The 27099-nt window shown below is 46.8% G+C and overlaps 1 protein-coding gene across 4 annotated transcripts in view; it reads right to left on the bottom strand.

Moving 5' to 3' along the window:
- Positions 1 to 27099, bottom strand: part of CASZ1 (castor zinc finger 1) — a 440241-nt gene that overhangs the window by 302493 nt on the left and 110649 nt on the right. For all 4 annotated transcript variants that reach the window (XM_068238779.1, XM_068238777.1, XM_068238778.1 and 1 more), the window contains exon 2: positions 19826 to 19927. The gene's annotated coding sequence lies outside the window, so the exon portion shown is untranslated. The remainder of the gene's footprint in view (positions 1 to 19825; positions 19928 to 27099) is intronic.

Genomic DNA, 27099 nt, shown 5'->3' with positions numbered 1-27099 from the left:
ACATACCAAACATTCTTTATTGTATAAACAACAAAAAAGATGGAATTATGGAACAGTATGTGTGCATGTATGTGCCGGTATATAAAAAAGGAGGCGATAGTACAGTATATAATGTGGAAATAATATAAATGGGAATTATAACATAATATAGCTGTACTTGTACTTGGTCTATTTATGTGGTGCAGAAAACAAAGGGCATTAAATAAGAAATAGCAAGTGGTGGTCAGTGGTAATTGTGTGGTGCCGAGATGTTGCATTTGAAAAATGTATATATAAAAAAAGGTATTCATTTTAAAAGTAAAAAAGATCAAACATTAATTATTAAGTGAAATGTTTTTCAATCCAACCTACTTTTTCGCAATATACAATCTTTTTATTTACGAACTTGCAGCAATCTCAGACGCACGTGTGTGGGACCTCAAACAATTTCCTCAGGACTTTCAATGAACTGACAATTTGGATCGCTTTAGTTGAAAACATATTTAGCTAATAGCAAAGACTCAGCTACATTCTCCCTTTCTTTCACTATCTATGACAGAACCCATAGATCCCAATTGTGCCTTTTTTGGAGGGACAGTCCCGCTTTGTGAACCAAATCCCTTCTGTCCATCTTTCCTCCTCATTTGTCACTCTTTCAGGACTGAGGTACATCAGTTAATATGTGTTTTTTCTGCTGAAAAATGTGTTTAACTGACTCTAATCTTTATTCCCATCCTTCCATTAACCACTTCACCCCAGAGTGGTTTTCTCCCTAACGGACAAGAGCGATTTTCACCTTTCAGTGCTCATCCCTTTCATTTGCCAATAGCTTCATCACTACTAATCACAATGAAATGATCTATAGCTAGTTTTTTTCACTACCAACTGGGCTTTTTGGGGTTGATATTTGTTTTCAGTAATTTTTTCTATGCATTTTAAAGGGAAAAACAAGGAAAAAAATGAAAAAATACACTATTTCTCCAATTTCATCCCCTAGAGTTTTAATATAAACACTGCTACTGTGCATAAATCCCACACATTTTATCTGCCCATTTGTTCTGGTTATCACAAGATTTTAATTATGTCCCTGGTACAAAGTATGGTGACAATCTAGTATTTGGAAATAAAGGTTTATTTTTTCTTTTTTTTACCACTAATATCACGCGCACAACGGCAGCAGCGCTGTTTGAATTATAAAAACATCCTGGAGCTGTTAAGAGGCTCTGGCAGGGCGTCGTTATAAGTCTGGTTTTCATGAAATGGTTAATATATTTTTGTATTTTAAAATGTTAATATGAAGGAAAGATAATGGTCATGGTAAAAAGGACCAGTGTGGTGTGACTTTTTCTCCCGAATTATCTCCTAGGAGATACATTCTCATCTTCTCTTTAAAATCACTTTCCAGCATTTTACAATTGAAAAGTACCCAAAAGTTGGTGAAAACGTTTATTGTCAGTATTTTCTGGCTTGCTGGTGGTTTAAAGGGCATTTTACGACAAAGTGTGTAAATACCTTATCACCCAGGATAAAACTAAGGAGAAAAAGTGAAATGCATTATGGGCCGCTGTCTTTTGCTGGTGAATTTTTGTGGCATCCATGACCAGGGCTATGGCAGGGGCGTGGTCAGAGGTGTAGCAGGGCTATGGCGGGGGCGTGGTCAGAGGTGTAGCAGGGCTATGGTGGGGGCATGGTCAGAGGTGTAGCAGGGCTATGGTGGGGGCGTGGTCAGAGGTGTAGCAGGGCTATGGCGGGGGTGTGGTCAGAGGTGTAGCAGGGCTATGGTGGGGGCGTGGTCAGAGGTGTAGCAGGGCTATGGTGGGGGCGTGGTCAGAGGTGTAGCAGGGCTATGGTGGGGGCGTGGTCAGAGGTGTAGCAGGGCTATGGTGGGGGCGTGGTCAGAGGTGTAGCAGGGCTATGGTGGGGGCGTGGTCAGAGGTGTAGCAGGGCTATGGTGGGGGTGTGGTCAGAGGTGTAGCAGGGCTATGGTGGGGGCGTGGTCAGAGGTGTAGCAGGGCTATAGTGGGGGCGTGGTTAGAGGTGTACCAGTGCTATGGTGGGGGTGTGGTTTAGAGGTGTAGCACGGCTATGGTGGGGGCGTGGTTAGAGGTGTAGCAGCGCTATGGTGGGGATGTGGTTAGAGGTGTAGCAGCGCTATGGTGGGGGTGTGGTTAGAGGTGTAGCTCAGCTATGGTGGGGGTGTGGTTAGAGGTGTAGCTCAGCTATGGTGGGGGTGTGGTTAGAGGTGTAGCTCAGCTATGGTGGGGGTGTGGTTAGAGGTGCAGCTCAGCTATGGTGGGGGTGTGGTTAGAGGTGTAGCTCAGCTATGGTGGGGGTGTGGTTAGAGGTGTAGCTCAGCTATGGTGGGGGTGTGGTTAGAGGTGCAGCTCAGCTATGGTGGGGGTGTGGTTAGAGGTGTAGCTCAGCTATGGTGGGGGTGTGCACAATTGAAGGTAAAGAGGCGCCCTGGTTGAAATAAAAGCATCTAAAAACAGCTTAAAATCGAGGAAATAATATGAGGTGGCTTACCTCAATAACGAAATCCTTGTATATGACAAAAGATTTTTATTTAGCACAGGCAACGCGTTTCGCGGGTCCAAGCCCGCTTCATCAGGCCAATAAAAGTGCCAAATGAACAAGTCGATATGGCAAAGGGAGCCTCTCAATTGTGCATAGCTATACCCCCAAACAATCTGTGTTTGAGGGGTGGTGACAGACCACCTGTGGGTGCCCCACAGTGGACAACTGTCCCTACTTTTTCAAGGAGAGCGACCACATCCAGGTCCCGGCTGGGACTACCCCGAGTGGAGTCGGGTTTATGGTCTCCACCTGCTTCCTACGGTTGGTTGCCCTTGCAACCTCCTTTTGTGAGTAGTAATTTATTGAAATTTCTTTTTTCAATTGCATACTAATATACTACACTATTTAGCTCCCGTATTTGTCTCCTATATTTCTTTCCCTACAAGGTGCTGAGACACCCCCACTACACTATGGTGGGGGTGTGGTTAGAGGTGCAGCAGGGGAGATCTGCTGAACCGTACACGACAGTTATACACATGCACCAATTTATTTATAACAACTTTCTGCTTCACACCACAGAACGGCACACATTTTGGCAATGAGATTAGCTGAAAATGTGCCACAAAAGGGCAAGTGTTTTAAGTTATTTCCTACCAAAATCTAGGCTGCAGTAGTGTCTGAATCCCACACCCGAAACAAGCATGCGGCTAATCCAGCCACACTTCATTCAGAACACCCGATCTGCTGCATGCTTGTTCAGGGGCTATGACTGAGTAATAGAGGCAGAGGATCAGCAGGACAGCCAGGCAATCGGCATTGTTTAAAAGGAAATAAATATGGCAGCCTCCATATCCACGGACTTGAAACGCGTCAGCTATTGTAATTTGATGTTTCTGCGGAAGAAGAACACTGCCTCTTCCTCCAGTCCGGCCTGTATGTTGTGTTCTTCTGTGAGTGAGTCTAACGCGTAGTAACCGAGAAAATACGCAAAAGACAAAAGAACGCTGGCGTCCTCTCGGACCGCCGCTGGATTCCGTCCTCCCGATGTAAGTAAGTGTTTGTTAATTTTCTATATGAAATAACGTCGCGCCAAGAGTACTTTAAATTACGCTGAGCTTTAAATGTAACGAAGGAACCTTTTCACATGTCTAATTACCATACAAATCAGTTATCCCGGAAAATACGGCCCAGGCTCAGGTTTTAAATATAGGTTTGGGAGCCCTCGGCGGCCACCATCAACATATTTCTGCGACGGCGAGATTTCACGCGCCTCTATAATGCACTCGTCTGGATTAACCCCTTTGCGCCTGAAGCCGATGACCGTACGGAGTTAATGGTCGCATGTCTGGCGATCGGCGGTCCTGTAAGGACTCCGGAATCAGGGATTGCTACGAGAGCGACGTCTGTAAACAGCGCTGTGGTTGTTGGAGGTCCGCTCTGTGGATTAATAAGCGTTTGATAATTGGCGGTGCTTTTAATACCATCCAGGTCTGATGCCGTTAATGAAACCTAAATGCCCGCGTTAATGATGTGGCCAGGAGACGATCTGGGCAACTGGTAGAGGCGGAGGATGGGGGGGGGGGGGGGGGGGGGGGGGGCGCGCATGATCTCATTCCAGCGCCCGGCTCTCCTCTCCCACTCAGTCATGTGCCAACAAAAGCTATTAAGTGCTGGCACAGCGATCTGCGGAGATGGACCACTAAAGAGAGGTGCCATGACCTCCAATATCAGCATTATGGAGCTTAACCTCTTCCTCGCTGGAGGGAAGGAAGAGCCAGGCGTTCCTGCGCACTTGTTGAAGACAACTTTTAAAGCTCCTGCAAGTTTTGGGGGGTAGTTCATATGGAGGCACAAGTTATACGCGGAGAGCGGTAGAGCAGGCATCGCAAGTGTCTCAGTTATTCATACGTCTGCCAACCGGCCGCTGCACACTGCCAACACACAAACCACACATCATCCCCAGGAGGCAGGGACTACTGCAACCGCATGGCAGTGACCAGCACCGGGAAGCATTCTGTGCCCGCGCAGTTAGTTAAGGCTTATGACTGCGCAGGTACTGAACGCTCCCGACCACGGGAGTGCAACCAAGGAGGCTGCACATGCACTAGGCCCAGTTGGGGACTTTGGCTGGGTTTCCAGAGGTGTAATGGATGGGGGGCGCAGGACAGGCACACAGGGGGTCGGAGGAAGCCCCAGGTAAGTATGAATGCTTGTGGTCGTTTTGTCTCATGTACACTTCAATGTTATTGTTATGATCATGTCTGCAGCGTTTACTGCTGGCTGCAGTGGTATTGTAACCCAAGCAGTTCTGATGTCATTACATGCATTTTCTTGCATAGTTTGGTTTGCACTTAAACTAGTTGCTGATTCCATCTGCAGTCACTCTGAAATTAATGACAGTTTAACATGCTCTTGTGTAAACAAACATTGTCTGCTGCAGTGGAGGGGCAGTCCCTTTCCTGCAGGCTGCATATCATTGTCTGCCTTTTCCTGCTATCAGCCTGTGATTAATTATCATTCACTTGTGTGGGAATCTGCAGGTCTGCTCCCATTGGATGACCTCAGTATAAAGAACTGCTTCCTGCAATGCTTGATGGGCTACCATAGTCTCAGATTCTGTCTGTTACTCTGCTCGTGCCCCACCTCGTTCCTAGTCCGTGTAGACTGCGCTGACTCCTGCGAAGGGGTCAGCGAGTCCTCCTAGTTCTGCTCTTGTTCTAGAAGTTGTTACTCTGCTTGTCTTGTGTCATATATTGGTTCATCGCCAATATATACGCATACTTGCGCATTTTGTTATTTTCCTTGTATTTGTGTTACGTTGATACATCAGTGTCGCTGATATATACGTACACGAACTGTTTATATCCTGTGTTCCGTTAGTCAGCGTTCCAGCACGCTGAGCTAGTTATCCTGTTCCTGGTCCCGTTTGTGGATTGCGTTCATCTCTGCGAAGAGATAGCGAATCCTTCTGAGTCCTGTTCCCTGTATTACTCCAGTCCTAGTCAGCGTTCCTGCTTATGTCATATATCGGTTCATTGCCGATATATACATATGTTAGTCAGACGTTACGAATAGTTTCATTGATAGCTGTAATTGTAATACGCTAGGAAATCATACTTATTGTATATTTATCTGTGTTACGTTCATCTATCTCGATCCTGCTATTTTCTGACTATCCTGTCCTGTCTTTGTGAGGCACGCCATCGCCGCAACGCATTGGCTGCCTCATTCCAGTCTGTCTGGTTTTGGACGCTTGCTGTCGCTAAGTAGCCGCTAGCTAGCAAGCGTTCATTCTGTCTACTTGTTCTGATCTCCTCAGTCCTGGTTTATGCGCTCAGCGCTACTTTGCGCTGAGACGTTATTACGAAAGTGTTGTTTGTGGCTGTTCGGATCTGCACCGGCTCTGTGCACCACAATCTCCTATTGGAGTCAGTCCTCTCCTCCACTAAACTGGGGATATCCTGATTCCTTGTGCTGGTGTGTGTACCTCCTCCACGTCAGCTTATGTGTTGTGTGCTGACTGTGGAGAATACACCTCCAAGCTTAACAGTTATTAATATTTCCCTTAGAATCTCCAGCTGGCTATGTGTCCCCACAGCTGCTGGTAAGCTGGCATTGCATTACTCTTTATGTTCCCCTTGGTTACACAGACTTGGAACAACTGTTACTTGTTTTCCACACCTGTAAAAACTGAGTGCCTGGCAGGAAGCTCTGGATCTTTAAGTCTTGGCAGTATTACGTGTGGGGCAAAAGGGAATCCATCTAAAATAATCCAGGTAGTTTTCAGGATGATATCATTTATTGGCTAACTTAACCAACCAACCAATAAGCCTTCTCCAGACTCTATTCCTGTAGAGTAGTATTCTTTTTCTTTTAAGATGGCCAGTGGATTGTATCTCCTGGTATCATCCTGAAACAAAGCTTCCTGCTGCTCGATTGGTGAAGGAGAATTGCCATGATCTCGCATGCAGTGTGTGGGCCACTAGTCGATTTACTTCAGATCAACCACACTATTTTTGATTGCAGAATAGCATCAGTCGCTTAATAGCTTGGTTTCTTGACTTAAAACACTTAACTTACAAGACTTTAAACTTTATTATTAAAGGGCACCTGAAGTGAGAGGTATATGGAGGCTGCCATATGTATTTCCTTTTAAACAATACCAGTTGCCTGGCAGCCCTGCTGATCCTCTGCCTCTAATGCTTTTAGCCACAGACCCTGAACAAGCATGCAGCAGATCAGGTGTTTCTGACAAGATTAGCTGCATGCTTGTTTCTGGTGTGATTCAGACACTACTGCAGCAAAGGAGATCAGCAGGGCTGCCAGGCAACTGGTATTGTTTAACAGGAAATAACTATGGCAGCCTCCATATACTGTACCTCTCACTTTAGTTGTCCTTTAAGTCAGGACAGCCAAATGAAGGTTTGGAACCTCTGTTTTTTATTTCCTGTCACAGAGGAAGCTGGTCCCCCAGGGCAGGAAATGGGAGGAGCCTTGTATGGGGACAGAAAGCAGTTACAACTCAAGAGAGATTTTAACCCTCCTCAGTTTGAAGCAGAATAATTACCGCTAAACAGCTTCCTGTACAAGAAACCGGGATAAACATGATTCATCCGGCTGGATTTACTGGTGACATTCTAGTGACAGTAATGTACAGAACGTCTTCACCTGTCACAATCTACACATGGATTTATGATAGAGGAAAACGATTGGTAGGCGCTGCAATTAGCATCAGTCAGGAAAAAGTCGTTTGTCTTCCCGAAGAGTCGCCACGCGAGTTTTCTGACATTCTTTTTGCACAATCAAATTATTAATAGGGCACTACGGCGACAAATTGTATAATTAAAAATATGTGCAGACATATATAAATAAGACGTACATTTTTTTCCAGAGTAAAATGAGCCATAAATGACTTTTCTCCTATGTTGCTGTCACTTACAGTAGTTAGTAGAAATCTGACAGAAGTGACAGGTTTTGGACTAGTCCATCTCTTCATAGGGGATTCTCAGATATTTATTTATTTTCAAAAGCACTTAGTGAATGGCCGTTGCTCTGTCCAACTTCCAAAACACTGTGTAGCGAGCAGGGGATCTGGCCGGCATCATTGTTTAAATCCTTTTTAGAGAATATCTTTATACAGAATAAAAGCCTTGCTGAGAATCCCCTATGAAGAGATGGACTAGTCCAAAACCTGTCACTTCTGTCAGATTTCTACTACCTACTGTAAGTGACAGCAACATAGGAGAAAAGTCATTTATGGCGCATTTTACTCCAGAAAAAATATGTACTTCCTATTTGTTTATGTTTGCACATATTTTAAAATTTTATTTTGCCATATTGTCCCTTTAAATGATAAAGAAAGAAATAACGGATTGGCCTGAAGCCGACAGATTTAGTAAATGAAATACATTTTACTTGATACTACCTGGACCAATTTCTGACGGGCTGATACTTGTTATTAATTGCCTTTCTCTTCTTTTTTTGTGTACGGTATGTGTATAGTTTATATTTTCTTTTTTTTTCCCTATGTTCTTTGTAATCTGACTCTTGTCAATGTAAATTTCTAATTGCCTTGAAAAACTTTAATAAAAAGATAATATTTCAAAAAAAAAAAAAAAAAAGAAATTTAAACATATGAAAACCTGCGAGCGGATTATTTCATGTGTTGGCCTGGTGATGCAGAATTAAGAATCGGGAGATTCAGGAAGTGACATCAGGATTGTCCTCTGCCACCTCTGCCTCGTACGGCCTGCAGATAGCGAGAGTCCTTCTGGCGAGAGTCTCCCCGCCCAGCAGGAAACAGCCATCCTCTGCACCAGGGCCCGCTACACAGCTGCCCAAGAGTGGGGTATCTGTGCCACCCTTCCTGCTGCCGTGTCCCCCAATGCCCAGGGCAGCCCCCGCAGGCAGAACGCGATACATCACTGCGCACTTTGCTGCCGTTTGGATAAGCAGCCATAATCCCCCCGGCCAGCTCTTGTCAGATTACTAATTAACTAAAGCCGATCGGCCTGAGAAGACATGCGGTCAGTCTGACTTCCGAGGCTGGGGACAGAAAACGGAGATACCCCCAGAAGCCCCCAACCAGATTAACCCCTCCAGGTCTTTATATCATCAGACTGTCCCTGCTTACAAACGACTTGAATTACAATGTCTCAGAGATACAAACAACATTGTCTTCATGCACAAAATATACAATGCTGCTTTTTCATTGCATATTTTTATTTTTAAATGTTACACAGTATTGTATACAATGTTATAAGTAGTTTAAAACATTAAAAGCATATAAAAAAAACCACAATTTTTATATTATATATCAAAATCCAAAGTAAATTATTAATCTCCATTCCTATAGATTCCTCCCTATTCCTTTATGCCAGGTACACAGATTTACCGTCAGATCGATTATTTCCAACGTCCGATCTGATTTCTGATCTATTTTCCGATCAATTGTCCATTTACTTCTATGGAAAATCAATTGGAAATCAAATCGGACATGTTGGAAATAATGGATCTGACAGTAAATCTTTCAGAAAATTGCATTGTGTGTACCTAGCATTGGATTGTAAGCTCACAAGGGCAGGGCTCTCCTCCTTTTGTGTTTTGGAACTTTCGAGGAGCCTCCTGCCCGCTCTTCAGTAGCGAGGAGCCTCCTGCCCGCTCTTCAGTAGCGAGGTTTTCTGACTCTGTTAACTTATAAATGGATGGATTCTGCATCTATAAAACCGTGACGAGTTCTCCTGATCTTCTGCAGGTTGTATTTGTACTGTACAGACATATGCAGTGTATGTGCTCCTTCTGCGCTCCTGGCTGTACTGGCCCCATATGGACAACTGTAGCTCATCGTATGTTTAATGAACCCTCATCTACGAATGGTAACATGATACACAGGGAGAATAATTCTGCATAACTAAACAGCCTAAGCTAAGGGCGGGGCTACTTACCATTATACAGCAATATATAGATACAGGAAGTGTTAATTACCATAAAAGTGGGTATCCTGAATAATTTACTGCATTCTGCTTTATGTCACTACAGGGCCTCTTTACTGCCTTCTGCTATACGTCACTACAGGGCCTCTTTACTGCATTCTGTATATGTCACTACAGGGTCTCTTTACTGCATTCTACTATATGTCACTACAGGGCCTCTTTACTGCATTCTGCTATATGTCACTACAGGGCCTCTTTACTGCATTCTGCTATATGTCACTACAGGGCCTCTTTACTGCATTCTGAAATATATCTCACTACAGGACCTCTTTACTGCATTCTGCAATATGTCACTACAGGGCCTCTTTACTGCATTCTGCTACATGTCACTACAGGGCCTCTTTACTGCATTCTGCTATACGTCACTACAGGGCCTCTTTACTGCATTCTGCTATATGTCACTACAGGGCCTCTTTACTGCATTCTGCTATATGTCACTACAGGGCCTTTTTACTGCATTCTGCTATATGTCACTACAGGGCCTCTTTACTGCACTCTGCTATAGGTCACTACAGGGCCTCTTTACTGCATTCTGCTATAGGTCACTACAGGGCCTCTTTACTGCATTCTGCTATATGTCACTACAGGGCCGCTTTACTGCATTCTGTTATATGTCACTACAGGGCCTCTTTACTGCATTCTGCTATATGTCACTACAGGGCCTCTTTACTGCATTCTGCTATATGTCACTACAGGGTCTCATTACTGCATTCTGCTGTATGTCACTACAGGGCCTCTTTACTGCATTCTACTATATGTCACTACAGGGCCTCTTTACTGCATTCTGTTATATGTCACTACAGGGCTTCTTTACTGCATTCTGCTATATGTCACTACAGGGCCACTTTACTGCATTCTGCTATATGTCACTACAGGGCCTCTTTACTGCACTCTGCTATATGTCACTACAGGGCCTCGTTACTGCATTCTGCTATATGTCACTACAGGGCCTCGTTACTGCATTCTGCTATATGTCACTACAGGGCCTCGTTACTGCATTCTGTTATATGTCACTACAGGGCCTCTTTACTGCATTCTGCTATATGTCCCTACAGGGCCTCTTTACTGCATTCTGCTATATGTCACTACAGGGCCTCGTTACTGCACTCTGCTATATGTCACTACAGGGCCTCTTTACTGCATTCTGCTATATGTCACTACAGGGCTTCTTTACTGCATTCTGCTATATGTCACTACAGGGCCTCTTTACTGCATTCTGCTATATGTCACTACAGGGCCTCTTTACTGCATTCTGTTATATGTCACTACAGGGCCTCTTTACTGCATTCTGCTATACGTCACTACAGGGCCTCTTTACTGCATTCTGCTATATGTCACTACAGGGCCTCTTTACTGCATTCTGCTATATGTCACTACAGTGCCTCTTTACTGCATTCTACTATATGTCACTACAGGGCCTCTTTACTGCATTCTGCTATATGTCACTACAGGGCCTCTGTACTGCACTCTGCTATATGTCACTACAGTGCCTCTTTAAGCTCCTTTACATTAGAACGTACAGAATGTGTTGATATCTGATGAATACGTATCAGCTCCTCCCCTGTGCCGTTGCCGTGGGCAGGTGACGGGCAGTACAGATCTCTCCTCGCCATGCCAAGTGCGAAGGAGTGACATATTATTTATTATTCACGTTGAAAAGTAATTATTAGTTGCAGAAAGATGAATCTGGCCCAGCCCAGGCAGTAAACGCAGCTTAATGACAAACCCCAACTGGAGAGATTTCCAACATTTAAATTGCTGAAAGCGCACAATCGTCGGCACGCAATAAACGGGGCCGGCGCGGTGTTTTTGCATGGGATGAGCTGAACATTTACATAAACAGATATAATGGAAACTTCGGGAATTATAAGCTGCACCGACTAACTAGTCCAACTTGTTCTTTTTTTAATTAAAGATAACACAATGATTAATTTACTGAGACTCTTAATATACGGAATAGATCATAATATTAAGGACAAAACAGGCTGGAATGTTGTTCTGTGTATCTGCGTTATATAATTACGGCTCAGCCAAAGTCTTAGCAGGTCCGTGAATAGCGTCAATATCACGGCCAGATCTGTGGAACAGGGCAGGTGCCTCAATATTATTATAGCCTTTAGGAATTATCCCCCTAACAGGGGACCTGAACTCTTACACAGGGCAGAAGGAAAACAGAGAGAATGCTCCCTGTATGTATTTAGAGAGTTTAGCCTGTCTAATTCCACCTCATCTGTGCCTAATAATCACTCATCAGTGTAATGTGATCTCTAAGCTGTGTCAGCTAGCTGCCATGGCAGAACAGCTAACTTGTAAACACAGGATGTTAACCCTATGTCTGCTTCCATGAGAGCAGGAAGTAGACACACTGCAGATTTATTGCAGGATTTGAATGAGCTGTAACAAAGAAATGTTTTCCATTAAAGGTTATTATGCTGCTGCTTATCTTTCAGAACAGCGAGGAAGTTCTGAGTTCAAGTCCACTTTAAATGCCCCATCAACAAAAATATTTGTCTTAATTTTTTCTAAAAAATATATTAAGCTTTAAAGTCACTTGATAATAAACCATAGATAAATTAATATAATTAACTATGTATTAACTTAATTGTTCCAAGATCAAGTACAACCGGACCCAACAGGTGAAACTCCAAAAATTAGAATATTGTGCAAAAGTCCATTTATTTTAGTAATTCAACTTTTAAACGGTGAAACGAATATATCAGATGGACTCCTTACATGCAGAGTGAGATATTTCCAACCTTTATTAGTTATAATGTAGAAGACCTGATAAGTCCGACACACACCATACAATTTTCACTTCAGTTGCTATGTCCAATCGAGGGAAAGATTGGATTGGGCATAAAAGATACAGCCTACTGACTGTCAGCAACCGATCTCAGCTCAAAATCGATCTGAGAATTAATAAAAGTGTAAATCTATAGCTGAAGAGAATAACGTTACTTCCATGTAGTTGACATTGTAGCCTGTGAGGTTAAACACATTTTTATATTGTTGTATGGAGAGCATGCTGGGAGTTGTAGTGGCAGCGGGCATGCCACAGGTTTCCCTGGCTGGCATTGTGTCTTGGTGATCTGTACGCGGCTGCGGGCGACCTGCGATCACACAGCTGACATCGCCCTGAAGGATGAACTTACAACTGTCCGTTCCATTTACACATGAAGGTCACTGATCCAGCGCAAGCCAGGAATACGCGAGTCGTACGGAATACAGAGCCTCCGGCTAACACGGCGAGAGCAGCCCGGATCAGTGCAAGGCCTCTGAGCTCTGCTCAACCTGCCCTTCACGCTCCTGCCAGCCACTTCTGGAGGGCTGCTCTCCCAAGCGTTCCTGGAGAGATAACCCGGCCATATGGTGGCCAATATGTTAGCAATATGGATGAGCTGATCGTCAGGTCTGCAGCAGATGGATGTGACATCTCAACCCCTATCCCTGACAAGCTCCAACTTCCCTCCGCAAGCCAGGACCAGGCCGGAAACTCCCACCGCAAGCCAGGACCGTGCCGGAAACTCCAACCGCAAGCCAGGACCGCGCCGGAAACTCCCACCGCAAGCCAGGACCGCGCCAGAAACTCCCACCGCAAGCCAGGACCACGCCGGAAACTCCCACCGCCAGCCAGGACCACGCTGACAAACTCCACCGCATGCCAGGACCAGGCCGGAAACTCCCACCGCAAGCCAGGACCAGGCTGGAAACTCCCATCGCAAGCCAGGATCAGGCCGGGAAACTCCCATCGCAAGCTAGGACCAGGCTGGGAACTCCACCGCAAGCCAGGACCACACCAGAAACCCCACTGCAAGCTAGGACCACGCCGGGAACTCCACTGCCAGCCAGGACCACGCCGGAACCTCCCACCGCTAGCCAAGACCACGCCGGAACCTCCCACCGCTAGCCAAGACCACGCCGGAAACTCCACCGCTAGCCAAGACCACGCCGGAAACTCCACCTCAAGCCATGACCAGGCCAGAAACTCCCACTGCAAGCCAAGACCACGCCGGAAACTCCACCGCAAGCCAGGACCACACCAGAAACTTCCGCCGCAAAGCCAGGACCGCACCGGAAACTTCCCACCGCAAGCCTGGCTGACTAATGACGTACGTGGCTGTCTGCAACTTACCTGTATTCCTACCTTAATCTAACTACTCTACCACAGGTTATTATTCCTACCATAATCCATAATGTAATACACCTACCGTAGTCTAATGTACCACTAATGTCCCAACCATAGTCCAATGTCCCTACCATAATCTCATGTGCCAACCATAGTCAAATGTACCTACCATAATTTAATATCTCTAACACAGTCCAATGTGCCTGCCATAACCTAATGTCCCAACCATAGTGTAATATCCCTACCTCGGTCCAACATACCTACCATAGTGTAATATCCCTACCATATTCTAATGTCCCTACCATAGTCTAATGACTCAAACTGGCAAACGGCACGGTGGTCGAAGTGACATTGATTGCAGGAGACACAACTGGACTGACCAAGATTCACGGGTATCGACTCCGAGGCCTTCTTCTCAGACTGGCAAATGGAACGGTGGCTGAAGTGACTGGCCAATGGCCTGAGCATCAGGCGATCGCAGGAGAAACAGCTGGACTTGCCACCCCCAAGATTTACGGCTATTGATTTTCCGGCCTTCCTTTCAGACTGGCAAATGGCACGATGGCCAGAGCGACCAGCAAACGCAGTTGGACCGGCCACTACCAAGATTCACAGCAATCGATTGTCAGGCCTTCCGCTCAGACTGGCAAATGGCACGATGGCCGGAGCGACCAGCAAACGCAGCTGGACCGGCCACTACCAAGATTCACAGCAATCGATTGTCAGGCCTTCCGCTCAGACTGGCAAACGGCACGGTGGCCGGAGCGACCGGCGAACGCAGCTGGACCGGCCACTACCAAGATTCACGGCTATCGATTGCCAGGCCTTCCCCTCAGACTGGTGTCTTTCATTCATAATTCATGGTCTCGCTGTAATTTCTGGTATAAAAGCAGATTAGTGTCTGACAGCTGCAGGGTGGGATGGGGTGTATTATCCTCCCAGCCACGCTGCTGTCTTGTCTCCTTAACCTCCCAATAAAAGCAAGGGGAGTCCCAGCGGGGGCCTCATTAAACTGACCCCCGAGATCCCCCACTTCAAACCCAAAGGTCATATTGGATGAATCCATTTTTAATGACTGCAATGGTTGCTGAGCACATCTGTACTTAAAGGAGAGCAGCGTGTCTTGCTGGGGCCCGACGTGAAGCAGATTGTGTTCATCAGGGCAGATAGTTGCACGCAGATCACAGGGCAGATAATGGCAGGCAGGTCACAGGGCAGATAGTCGCATGCAGATCACAGGGCAGATAGTTGCACGCAGATCACAGGGCAGATAGTCGCACGCAGATCACAGGGCAGATAGTCGCATGCAGATCATAGTGCAGATAGTTGCTCAATACACTACGGTCCCTGTGTCATAAGACACCATGCTGAATACACTGCAGTCCCTGTATCATAAGACAGCATGCTGAATACATTGCGGTCCCTGTACCATAAGACAGCACGCTGAATACACTGCGGTCCCTGTGTCATAAGACACCATGCTGAATACACTGCAGTCCCTGTATCATAAGACAGCATGCTGAATACATTGCGGTGCCTGTACCATAAGACAGCACGCTGAAAACATTGCGGTCCCTGTATCATAAGACAGCATGCTGAATACACTGCGGTCCCTGTATCATAAGACAGCATGCTGAATACACTGCGGTCCCTGTACCATAAGACAGCATGCTGAATACACTGCGGTCCCTGTACCATAAGACAGCATGCTGAATACACTGCGGTCCCTGTGTCATAAGACAGCATGCTGAATACACTGCGGTCCCTGTATCATAAGACAGCATGCTGAATACATTGCAGTCCATGTACCATAAAACAGCACGCTAAATACATTGCGGTCCCTGTGTCATAAGACAGCATGCTGAATACAGTGCGCTCCCTGTACCATAAGACAGCATGCTGAATACACTGCGGTCCCTGTGCAGAATGGACCACCTGATCAGCAAAAACAGCAACTTCGTGGTCCTCTCAGGGAAAAGAGGGCAGATTTCTCTCCTATGTGTCATCCGCTGCCCTCCTCTATATTGTACAATTAGTGTCCCCTCCGCCCAGAGAAAGAGGAGACAGAAATCACCTGTGCAGAAGAGGAGATGGAGAGAATATCGGCCTGACTCGCTTATCCTTTCTCAGGAGATGTTTTTATACTTACAACCAAATCAGGTTTTCAACCCCAAGGACAGAAAGATGCAGCACATCTCTCACTTTAAAATGTTGGCCAGTAGTTTATTGGACTTGATGTATATGATTAATATGTAACATGAATGCCACAATAAAATAAGTTTGAAAGATAAAACAAACAAAAAAATGTCAGCACATGGTAGACCATAAGTTGTTCCTGACCCCAACCACAAGTTTTCTTCTCCATCACTTTTCTTCCCTGATTTTTTTGAATTTTTTTATTTACTCATTGAGTTATATATATATATACGGTATATGTTTTTGTAAGAACCTTAGGTGAACTGACCTTATCTCACAAGTTCCCTCACCTTGTGGTTGATGCACATAAATGCGGTAATGTTTCGCACAGACGCAACGCACAGCAATATTGCCGCACTTTCGTGCATCACTCACCTTCTCCCTTCCTTACCTTATTTATATCCTATCTTTCCAGCACGGAGCGGGCAAACAAAGTCCCTGCGAATAAGATGCCCTAATTCACTAAAGGCTGGTCCGACTTTCTCATGTTATTTATAGAATGTGCTTACTTGTCAGATATTGAGAAGGTGTTGTAAGGACAAGATGAGAAAACAGAACGTAAAGACAATACACAATGCAAGCTAAGCGCATCAGAGGCCTGTTTCCCCAAAAAACGCTTTCTGTAGTAAGAATGCAACATAAACGCATGACTAACTACTAAACTGTAAGCCGCGGTAAAGGCACATATGCAGCAACGAATAAGTGCTACAACGCAGTAAACGCAGGAACGCAGCAACGAATAAGTGCTAAACGTTACAACGCAGGAAACGCAGGAACGCAGCAACGAATAAGTGCTAAACGTTACAACGCAGTAAACACAGGAACGCAGCAACGAATAAGTGCTAAACGTTACAACGCAGGAAACACAGGAACGCAGCAACGAATAAGTGCTACAACGCAGTAACGCAGGTACGCAGCAACGAATAAGTGCTAAACGTTACAACGCAGGAAACACAGGAACGCAGCAACGAATAAGTGCTACAACGCAGTAACGCAGGTACGCAGCAACGAATAAGTGCTAAACGTTACAACGCAGGAAACACAGGAACGCAGCAACGAATAAGTGCTAAACGTTACAACGCAGGAAACGCAGGAACGCAGCAACGAATAAGTGCTAAACGTTACAACGCAGTAAAGGCAGGAACGCAGCAACGAATAAGTGCTAAACGTTACAACGCAGTAAACGCAGGAACGCAGCAATGAATAAGTGCTAAACGTTACAACGCAGGAAACGCAGGAACGCAGCAACGAATAAGTGATAAACGTTACAACGCAGGAAACACAGGAACGCAGCAACGAATAAGTGCTAAACGTTACAACGCAGTAAACACAGGAACGCAGCAACGAATAAGTGCTACAACGCAGTAACGCAGGTACGCAGCAACGAATAAGTGCTAAACGTTACAACACAGTAAACGCAGGAACGCAGCAACGAATAAGTGCTAAACGCTACAACGCAGTAACGCAGGAACGCAGCAACGAATAAGTGCTAAACGTTACAACGCAGTAAAGGCAGGAACGCAGCAACGAATAAGTGCTACAACGCAGTAACGCAGGAACGCAGCAACGAATAAGTGCTAAACGTTACAACGCAGGAAACGCAGGAACGCAGCAATGAATAAGTGCTAAACGTTACAACGCAGGAAACGCAGGAATGCAGCAATGAATAAGTGCTAAATGTTACAACGCAGGAAACGCAGGAACGCAGCAACGAATAAGTGCTAAACGTTACAACGCAGGAAACGCAGGAACGCAGCAATGAATAAGTGCTAAACGTTACAACGCAGGAAACGCAGGAACGCAGCAATGAATAAGTGCTAAACGTTACAACGCAGGAAACGCACGTATGCAGCAACGAATAAGTGCTAAACGTTACAACGCAGTAAACACAGGAACGCAGCAACGAATAAGTGCTAAACGTTACAACGCAGGAAACGCAGGAACGCAGCAATGAATAAGTGCTAAACGTTACAACGCAGGAAACGCAGGAACGCAGCAACGAATAAGTGCTAAATGTTACAACGCAGGAACGCAGCAACGAATAAGTGCTAAATGTTACAACGCAGGAACGCAGCATGCAGCAATGACTGGATTCAAAAGGGTAAACCCCAAATTCTCTTATCAGTTTATGATCTGAACAAATGCTGCTGACTGAAAATACAAGACATATACGGTGACTGTACACACAATAATTACCAGCATTCAAAACAACAATTACAACTTCTATCAACTTACAACGCTGAATGTAACGATACCATCCGATATCCTCACAGCGCCAGAACTACCGACATACAGAAGGCTTCATATTCTAGCACTCAGACATGTATGTAGTATGCAGTGATGTCATTATTAGTATGGGGGTCACATGTCCAGAATGATGACCTGCTGATAAGTACAAATCATCTATCTAGAGCATACATGTCAAACTCCGGCCCGCGGGTCAAATCTGGCCCTCAGAGCCATTAAAATTGGCCCTCAAGGGGTTTCCCCACTTTGCATTATGTTTGGACCACTCTAGACCAACAGGGAAGCTATATGGGGGAGGTAGGGGGAAAGCACTAAACACCAGGGAACTGTATAGGGGAGGGAGGACCACTAGACACCAAGGAACTGTATAGGGGAGGGAGGACCACTAGACACCAGGTAACTGTATAGGGGAGGGAGGACCACTAGACACCAGGGAACTGTATAGAAGAGGGAGGACCACTAGACACCAGGGAACTGTATAGGGGAGGGTGGGGGCCACTAGACACCAGGGAACTGTATAGGGGAGGGTGTGGGCCACTAGACACCAGGGAACGGTATAGGGGAGGATGGGGTCACTAGACACCAGGGAATTGAATAGTGAAGGGAGGACCACTAGACACCAGGGAACTGTATAGGAGTTGGAGGGGGGGGGGGGGCAATAAGACACCATGGAACTTTATAAGGTGGCCAGTAGACATTGAGGTTGGCCCGCGGATAAGTCCCTGTGTTTAATTTCGGCCCACTTTTTTATTTGAGTTTGACACCCCTGATCTAGAGAAAGAAAAACTACTGAACTTATACACTCCTAGCTACTCAATTCCTGCCAAACTGACAAATCCTCGCCTTAAACTACGCCCCAGATTTCTGCTGCCTCCAAACTGTGCTGAAACATTACAGCAACCCCCATACTGTCAGCAAACTATAGGTACAATCTGAGGATTTCCAGGCAAAGTTTCTAGGACTGTGCATTGGCGATCTATACTCAGGTCTGATCAGTGCTCTCTGAACTTCACTTCCTGCGTCTGTCTGTGCCCAGGAAGCTGGGGGAGCAGGACAGGAAGCAGGAGGGGCCGGACAGGAAGCAGGAGGGGCAGGTCAGGAAGAGGGAGGGCATCACAGGAAGCTGGAGGGGCATGTCAGGAAGCTGAAGGGGCAGAACAGGAAGCAGGAGGCGCAGGTCAGGAAGAGGCAGGGTATCACAGGAAGAGGGAGGGCATCACAGGGAGAAGGAGGGGCATCACAGGAAGAAGGAGGGGCAGGACAGGAAGCTGAAGGGGCAGGACAGGAAGCAGGAAAGGGCATTACAGGAAGCAAGAAAAGGCATTATAGGAAGTGCATGACAAGAAGCAGGAGGACATCACAGGAAGCAGGAGGGGCAGGACAGGAAGCTGGAGGGGCAGGACAGGTAGCAGGAAAGGGCATAACAGGAAACAAGAAAGGGCATTATAGGAAGTGCATGACAGGAAGCAGCTGCGGCATCACAGGAAGTTGGAGGGGCAGGACAGGAAGCAGGTGCAGCATCACAGGAAGTAGGAGGGGCATACCAGGAAAAGGAAGGACAGCACATATTAAGGAAGACCTGATCTACAAGTTGGGTCGCACACAATCACAATATAACTATCTGATTAATGCCAATAATTTACAGCATAACATAGAAATAAAACAAGTAAGAATCCATGCAGATTGTGTATACAGTCTGTAAACATATCGTTTATATCCACACACGCACAGCGGATACATGTTCAGAGCAATCAGCGAATCGCCTTACCTCGAAGATGTAATCTAGCAGGGAAGACGTCCATTCCCTCCTGCTGGCGACTCTTCCACGTCTTCGGCTCCCCTATCGGTACGAAGCGCCTTCAACTGGTCTCTAATAAACACAGAAACGACACGGAGGTCACAAAAAGCTCTGACACTATCACTAAAATAAAACACAGAAAAAGTAGTGAGGTTTCAATCCCGAGAATTACTCCTATCATTGACATGTTCCTCCAGTGAGGTCCACCATCCAGCCTTCAGCTGGCCTTCCCTGGGGACTGGTGGACCTGAGGAGGTGTGGACCTGGGCTGTGGTGGTTGTAGGGAGACTACAAAGTCTGGGGACCACGAAAACCAGAGGAGATGAAGGAGCGACAAATCCTCACCCTCATTCCATAATACCAGAAGAGTGGCTGCCAGGCTTCCATACCATCCCTGCACAACTCTGATGAGGACAACCTCAGGTCACACCCCCTTCTCCTCCCCCCTTCCCTTTAGTGGTCCTCCAAGTCAGGGGTCCAAATGACCAGAGTTATATAATAATTGCCTTAACTTCATGCTCTTGTGTGCCAGACATACCTACAGAACGTCTGGTTTACAGCAAACATATAGCCATTCACGTTACAGAACCACACGCCTATGTTGTGCCCAGCTGTTTCAGGCTGTCTGGTGTATATAAAGGCCTGGGGGCAGCACAATGCTGAGCGTCTGCAGCCAACAGTGAAGCATGGCGGGGGTTTCATGAGCTTGTGGCTGCATTTCTGCACAGTGAGTTGGGGATTTGTTCAGGATTAATGGTCTTCTCAGTGCTGATAAATTAATCTAAAAGGTACCTGAAGCAAATGGGGCTGTTCTGAAGGTGCTGGGAGGTTACACCAAATGCTGATTTAAGTTTCATCTTTCCTGTTTGTTAAAGAGGATCTGTGATGAAAAACAGAGAGCCTGATATGAAAGGAACTCTTTCCACTAGCCGGGAATCCTGGCCGTTTCCACACGATTCCAGATGAAGAATCCAAAATTGTGTGCGGCCCTAGAACGGCCATGGCACAGTGGAAATAGGCCCTAACACTTTCTATTATTGCTGGAAGGATCGGCCGGTGGTAGGGTAATCACTCGCCCCGTAATTCATGCCAGAAACTCCGCCGCCTCCTCACCAAAAGTTTCCCAAAGCTGTGGCCACTCCCACCTGTATCGCCTCGGCCCGCCTCCAGATCGGCAGCCGTGGACTAATTGGTGTCCGACAAGCTGGGCCACAGAACTTCAGAAAACTTTTGAAAAGCGCCAGTGGTGGTCTTGCAGATGGAGGAGGGCGGAGTTACTGACATTAACGTATTATGGGGGAGCGGGTGAGTGATTAACCCCTCCACGCTGATCTCTGAAGCAGTAACAGAGAGGATTACATTGCACAGGCGTTTATTTTTCACCAACTGTCCTGGACACCTGAAGTGAGAGGTATACGGAAGCTGCCATATGTATTTCCTATTAAACAATACCAGTTGCCTGGCAGTCCTGCTGATATCTCTGGCTGCAGTAGTGTCTGAATCATCTGCTGCATGCTTGTTCAGGGGCTGTGGCTAAAAGTATTAGAGACACAGGATCAGCAGGACAGCCAGTCAATCTGCATTATTTAAAAGGAAACAAATAGGTCAGCCTCCATATCCCTCTCACGTCAGGTTCTCTTTAACTTTGTAAAATATGAAATCTTTGTGACTTTACAGCGTTTTCTGAAACATTTTCCGAATATTAGCAGCTTACAGCGCGACTTTGGTTAATTTGTGCTTATTCCATTATCAGCTCATTACAAGAAGATTAGGATGTGTCATTTTATGCAGAGGATAATCATATTTTCCAGTTTTATATCTTGACACCAAAGTCTACATTTACTAATCAGCCTCGACCTGGAGAAGTTCCTGAAACAGGCAGAGGTCCTCATTACAGGCGCTTTCCACCACTTCAAACTCACAATTCAGCCAAATCACAGTGTAAACAATGTGCTGGAACAGAAGAGAGAGAAGTGAGACCCGCAGGTCCCCTCTGCAGCATTAGATGAAGAAAACAGACCCAGGATGAGGGGGAAACCAGTGATATGTCAGCTCTGACCCCCTGGGATGGTCACACGGAGGATGGGGGTCTTCCTCTGGGATAAAACCAACTTCAGGGAAAGCTTAAAAACATAACCCAGGAAATACAAACTAATTCAAGAGCTCAAAGTAGGGAGAATATTTACAGCCTGTGGGTGATGTGGGGTCACCACCAGGAAATGTCACTAATGAAATGTCACTTGTCACAAAAATGAAAGGCATCATTTATGACACCTTCGTTATAAGTCAGCTCCCGCGTTGAGTATCGCGAACATTCAGCGACTACTGAACATGGCTGCCCGGAGACAGCGGACAAGGATGTCACTGCCGACTTTTCCCCTATCAGTGTTTTGCAATCAGATTCCGATCGCTTGCGGGATCACAAAACGCTGGGTACCTAAAAACGCATGGTCTCCATGGCGAACATTTCTGTAAGTGTAATGCATTTTTAAAGGACACCTGTAGTGAGAGGTATATGGAGGTTGCCATATTTATTTCCTTCTTAGCAATACCAGTTACCTGGCTCTCCTGCTGATCCTCTGCCTCTAATACTTTTAGCCATAGCCCCTGAACAAGCATGCAGCAGATCAGGTGTGTCTGACATTATTGTCAGATCTGACAGATTAGCTGCATGCTTGTTTCTGATGTTATACGGTCACGACTGCAGCAAAATAGACCAGCAGGGTTGCCAGGCAACTGGTATTGTTTATAAGGAAATAAATATGGCAGCCTCCATATTCTTCTTACTTCAGTTGCCCTTCAACTTGATGTTCCCTGATCACAGTCGTCATGGCTGCTACATTTTTTTGTGCGCAGGAAAAATCACACGGCAATTGCATCGCTATGCGATTATTTCACAATTTAACAATACAAAACACTTTCCAGCTGGATTTTTTCTCCCGCAGTCGTGTAATACGCCCAGCGGATCGAAGAAGTGGAAAATACAAAGAAGCGCAATTACATCACGCGTTTGCCATTGCGTTTTTTTTTTTTTTTTTTGTGAAGAAGGGCCCTGAGGGCTTCTGATTCTGCTGGGGTGACAGAGAAGGGTCCGGGGACAGCGGACAACGACTGACACACCTGATAAGCAGGACTTCAGTGTATAATATCTATGCCAGTTTATAATCCGTCTCACTGCTGCTTCTCTGCTGTGACTGTTTTATGGTTTCGTCTTCAGCTATAGATTAAACCCATAGAATGATTCTGTATTCTGACAGACGAGTATCGGCCTCACTCCTTATCCCCCTTCCTGAATTCACGGATGCGGCAGAAAATGCGAAGGCAAAGACGCTAATTGTGAAATAACAAAGAGTCCAATTCAGATCCATCCCAGATCCGGTCAAACGTGGAGCCAAACGTGTCACCGGCCGCCGCTACCCAGGGACCTCGTGTCACTTTAAGCAAATATTGTGGCGTTTCCACGGCAACCCCTGTTTTGAATATCCTACATACACATTTTCGGAAAAAAAGCACTTCCTGTTTGCAGCTTAATAACTAAAATTTGGGATCTGTGCGAAGTCTCGGCCAAACGCTGGCGCCTTACCTAGAGGAGAATTCCTCTGCACAGGATGCGATGCCCTTCCTCACGGTGACATCATCCACGCAATCGTTCAATCCGCAAACGAAAGGGCCATTTATATCCAGCGCAAATAACAACTAACTCACAGAAAACTAACATTATACTACTATGACTTTCCTAGGAGCCCCAGTGCCAGGCGGTCGTCTCTATACACAGTCTATTGCACAAATGTCACCTTTCTTGGGGCAAATATGGAATCTGCAGCTTAAAATCCCGGCCTGCAGCTCTGGAGGGTCCAGATCCAGCACTAGTGATCAGATAGAGAGCTGCATGCAGAACTCAGGCCTGGTGCACACCAAAAAACGCTAGCAGATCCGCAAAATGCTAGCAGATTTTGAAACGCTTTTTCTTATTTTTCTGTAGCGTTTCAGCTAGCATTTTGCGGTTTTGTGAAGCGTTTTTGGTGAAGCAGATTTCATATATTGTTACAGTAAAGCTGTTACTGAACAGCTTCTGTAACAAAAACACCTGCAAAACCGCTCTGAACAGGCGTTTTTCAGAGCGGTTTGCGTTTTTTCTATACTTAACATTGAGGCAGAAACGCATCCACAATAAAAAAAAATGCCTCACCCCGGGAGTATGCGTTTCTGCAAAACGCCTCCCGCTCTGGTGTGCACCAGCCCATTGAGATACATTACCCAAGCAGATCCGCACCCGCAAGCGGCTGTAAAAACGCAGGAAAACCCGCTCGGTGTGCACCAGCCCTGAATGCTGAACAAGACGAGGACCTGCACCTCAATGGCACAAGATAGCACAACTATCCATATACCCGAATGTGGGAGCCAACATCAGTACCTCTATCTTAAGGTGCCCATTAACAGTACAATCTTCCAAACGATCAACCATACAATTAATCGGGCAGCATTAATGGTGCTGAACGTCCACAATCGTTCCATCATTCTGTCGATCTGAAATTCAGAACGATTCTTTTGTGATCGGATTGCTTAGCATTTTCCGCTCTGTGGCTGGGCCTGAACGATCGTTTCAGATTGATCGCTAAGATTGGATTGGACAGTCGGTCGTCTGGAAAATGTGGCACCTTTAGTGCTGGAATATTCCGAGCTGTTTTCCTGACCCCGGAATCGGATCACCGCCTCAACAGTCAATAATCCAGAGCAGGCATGAGCTGTAATGCTACACACCATACAATTTTCTGGCAGATTTACCTGCCAGATCGATTATTTCCAACATGTGTGATCTGAATTTCAATCGATTTTTCAAATTTTTTTAAAATGTTTTTTTTTGTTCAGTTCTATGAAAATCGATAAAAAAAATAGAAAAAAACATGATTAAAAAAACTATTGAAGGATCGATCGAAATTCAGATCGGACATGTTTGAAATAATCGATCTAGCAGGTAAATCTGCCAGAAAATTGTATGGTGTGTACCTAGCATAAGCGTTGCAAGCACATTAGTGGAAGAAGATGAGTATAGGGGCAGAGCTTGGTTTCAGGGGGTGGAGCTCCAGCTACCTGGATTGCATCATTCTGCTGTTCTCACTACAAGGGGGCGGGTCTCAGGTTGAACTGTAGACTGTAGCCTATAGCACAGACAGGAAGTGGAGCAAGAAGTGGCTGGTGTCTGAGCCCCTGACCATATATTTTACAGAAGATTTATCTAACATCATGAAACAATTTCTGCAAATGAGGACTTCTGGTGTTGGGACCAAATCCTATTCTAGGGAATCTCCACCAATCACTGTTCCATTTCTCTGCTCCTCCTCCTGAACTTGGGGGCGGGGTCATGGGGTAATCGGTTGTGTCTCTCGGAGCACAAGCTGGGAGGGGGCGGGGTTTAGAGGGGGTTGTCTCTCAGACACACATCAGCCCCTCCCCCCTGTCAGCGTAGTTCAGTGGAATGTTTGGCGCGCTCGCCTGCTCTTATTAAGTGATTATTACCCTCGGACTTGGTCACCCAGCAAAGGCCCCGCGACGGACGGAATTCTGATAATGTCCTACATTGTGCTGAAACACATTTTAATAATAAACAAATAAAATATTTATGAGGCCCAAATTACTGGTCAATATTTTTATTTCAGTCCAAATAAAGTAGTTAATTATTACTGGGATTCAATTTATAGTTAGAGAGTTTTACTGCCGAGGATGATTACTTTATCCCACAACTAACAGCTGCTGGCTGCACAGCTGCACTAATGACAAGAAACAGCAGCCATATGAAATAATACGTTCCCACTATCTGCCATTTCTGGACCCGGAACGGGTGAAATATACAAATTATATACAGAGGGTTTTGTGAGAGTTTCGGGGTTTGTGTAACACCCATAGCCCTGATAGCTATCCTGACAGCCAGTGACCGGAACCAGGGGTAGGGGTTGCAGCCTGGCAGAAGTAGGGGTGGCAGCCTGGCAGGGGTAGGGGTGGCAGCCTGGCAGGGGTAGGGGTGGCAGCCTGGCAGTGGTTGGGGTGACAGTCTGGCAGAGGTAGGGGTAGCAGCCTAGCAGAGGTAGGGGTTGCAGCCTGGCAGGGGTAGGGGTGACAGCCTGGCAGGGGTAGGGGTGACAGCCTGGCAGGGGTAGGGGTTGCAGCCTGGCAGGGGTAGCAGCCTGGCAGAGGTAGGGGTGGCAGTGGTAGGGCTGGCAGCCTGGCAGAGGTAGGGGTGGCAGCCTAACAGAAGTAGGGGTGGCAGCCTGGCAGGGGTAGGGGTGGCAGCCTGGCAGAGGTAGGGGTGGCAGTGGTAGGGCTGGCAGCCTGGCAGCGGTACGGGTGGCAGCCTAGCAGGGGTAGCAGCCTGGCAGGGGTAGGGGTGGCAGCCTGGCAGGGGTAGGAGTGGCAGCCTGGCAGGGGTACGGGTGGCAGCCTGGTAGAGGTAGGGGTGGCAGTGGTAGGGCTGGCAGCCTGGCAGAGGTAGGGGTGGCAGCCTAACAGAAGTAGGGGTGGCAGCCTGGCAGGGGTACGGGTGGCAGCCTGGAAGGGGTAGGGGTGGCAGCCTGGCAGAGGTAGGGGTGGCAGTGGTAGGGCTGGCAGCCTGGCAGTGGTTGGGGTGGCAGCCTAACAGAAGTAGGGGTGGCAGCCTGGCAGGGGTAGGGGTGGCAGCCTGGCAGGGGTAGGGGTGGCAGCCTGGCAGGGGTAGGAGTGGCAGCCTGGCAGAGGTGGCAGTCTGGCAGGGGTAGGGTTGACAGCCTGGCAGAGGTAGGGGGCAGCCTGGCAGGGGTAGGGGTGGCAGCCTGGCAGGGGTTGGGTGGCAGTCTGGCAGAGGTGGCAGCCTGGCAGAGGTAGGTGGCAGCCTGGCATGGGGTAGCAGTCTGATAGGGGTGACAGCCTGGCAGGAGTAGAAGGGCAGTCTGGCAGGAGTAGAGGTGGCAGCCTGGTAGGAGGGCAGGCTAGCAGGGGTAGGGGTGGCAGCCTGGCAGGGATAGGGGTGGCAGACTGGCAGGGGTAGCAGCCTGGCAGGGGTAGGGGTGGCAGCCTGGAAGAGGTAGGGGTGGCAGCCTGGCAGAGGTAGGGTTAGCAGCCTGGCAGGGGTAGCAGCCTGGCAGGAGTAGGGGTGGCAGTCTGGCAGAGATAGGGGTAGCAGCCTGGCAGGAGTAGGGGTGGCAGTCTGGCAGAGATAGGGGTAGGGGTTGCAGGCAGGTGGTGGGTGGCAGACTGGCAAAGGTAGCAGTCAG

Source organism: Hyperolius riggenbachi, chromosome 6, assembly GCF_040937935.1.
Source record: "Hyperolius riggenbachi isolate aHypRig1 chromosome 6, aHypRig1.pri, whole genome shotgun sequence".
NCBI classification, from domain to species: domain Eukaryota; kingdom Metazoa; phylum Chordata; class Amphibia; order Anura; family Hyperoliidae; genus Hyperolius; species Hyperolius riggenbachi.
Note: the sequence above shows the minus strand (reverse complement) of the source record. Positions and strands in the feature narration are given on the sequence as shown.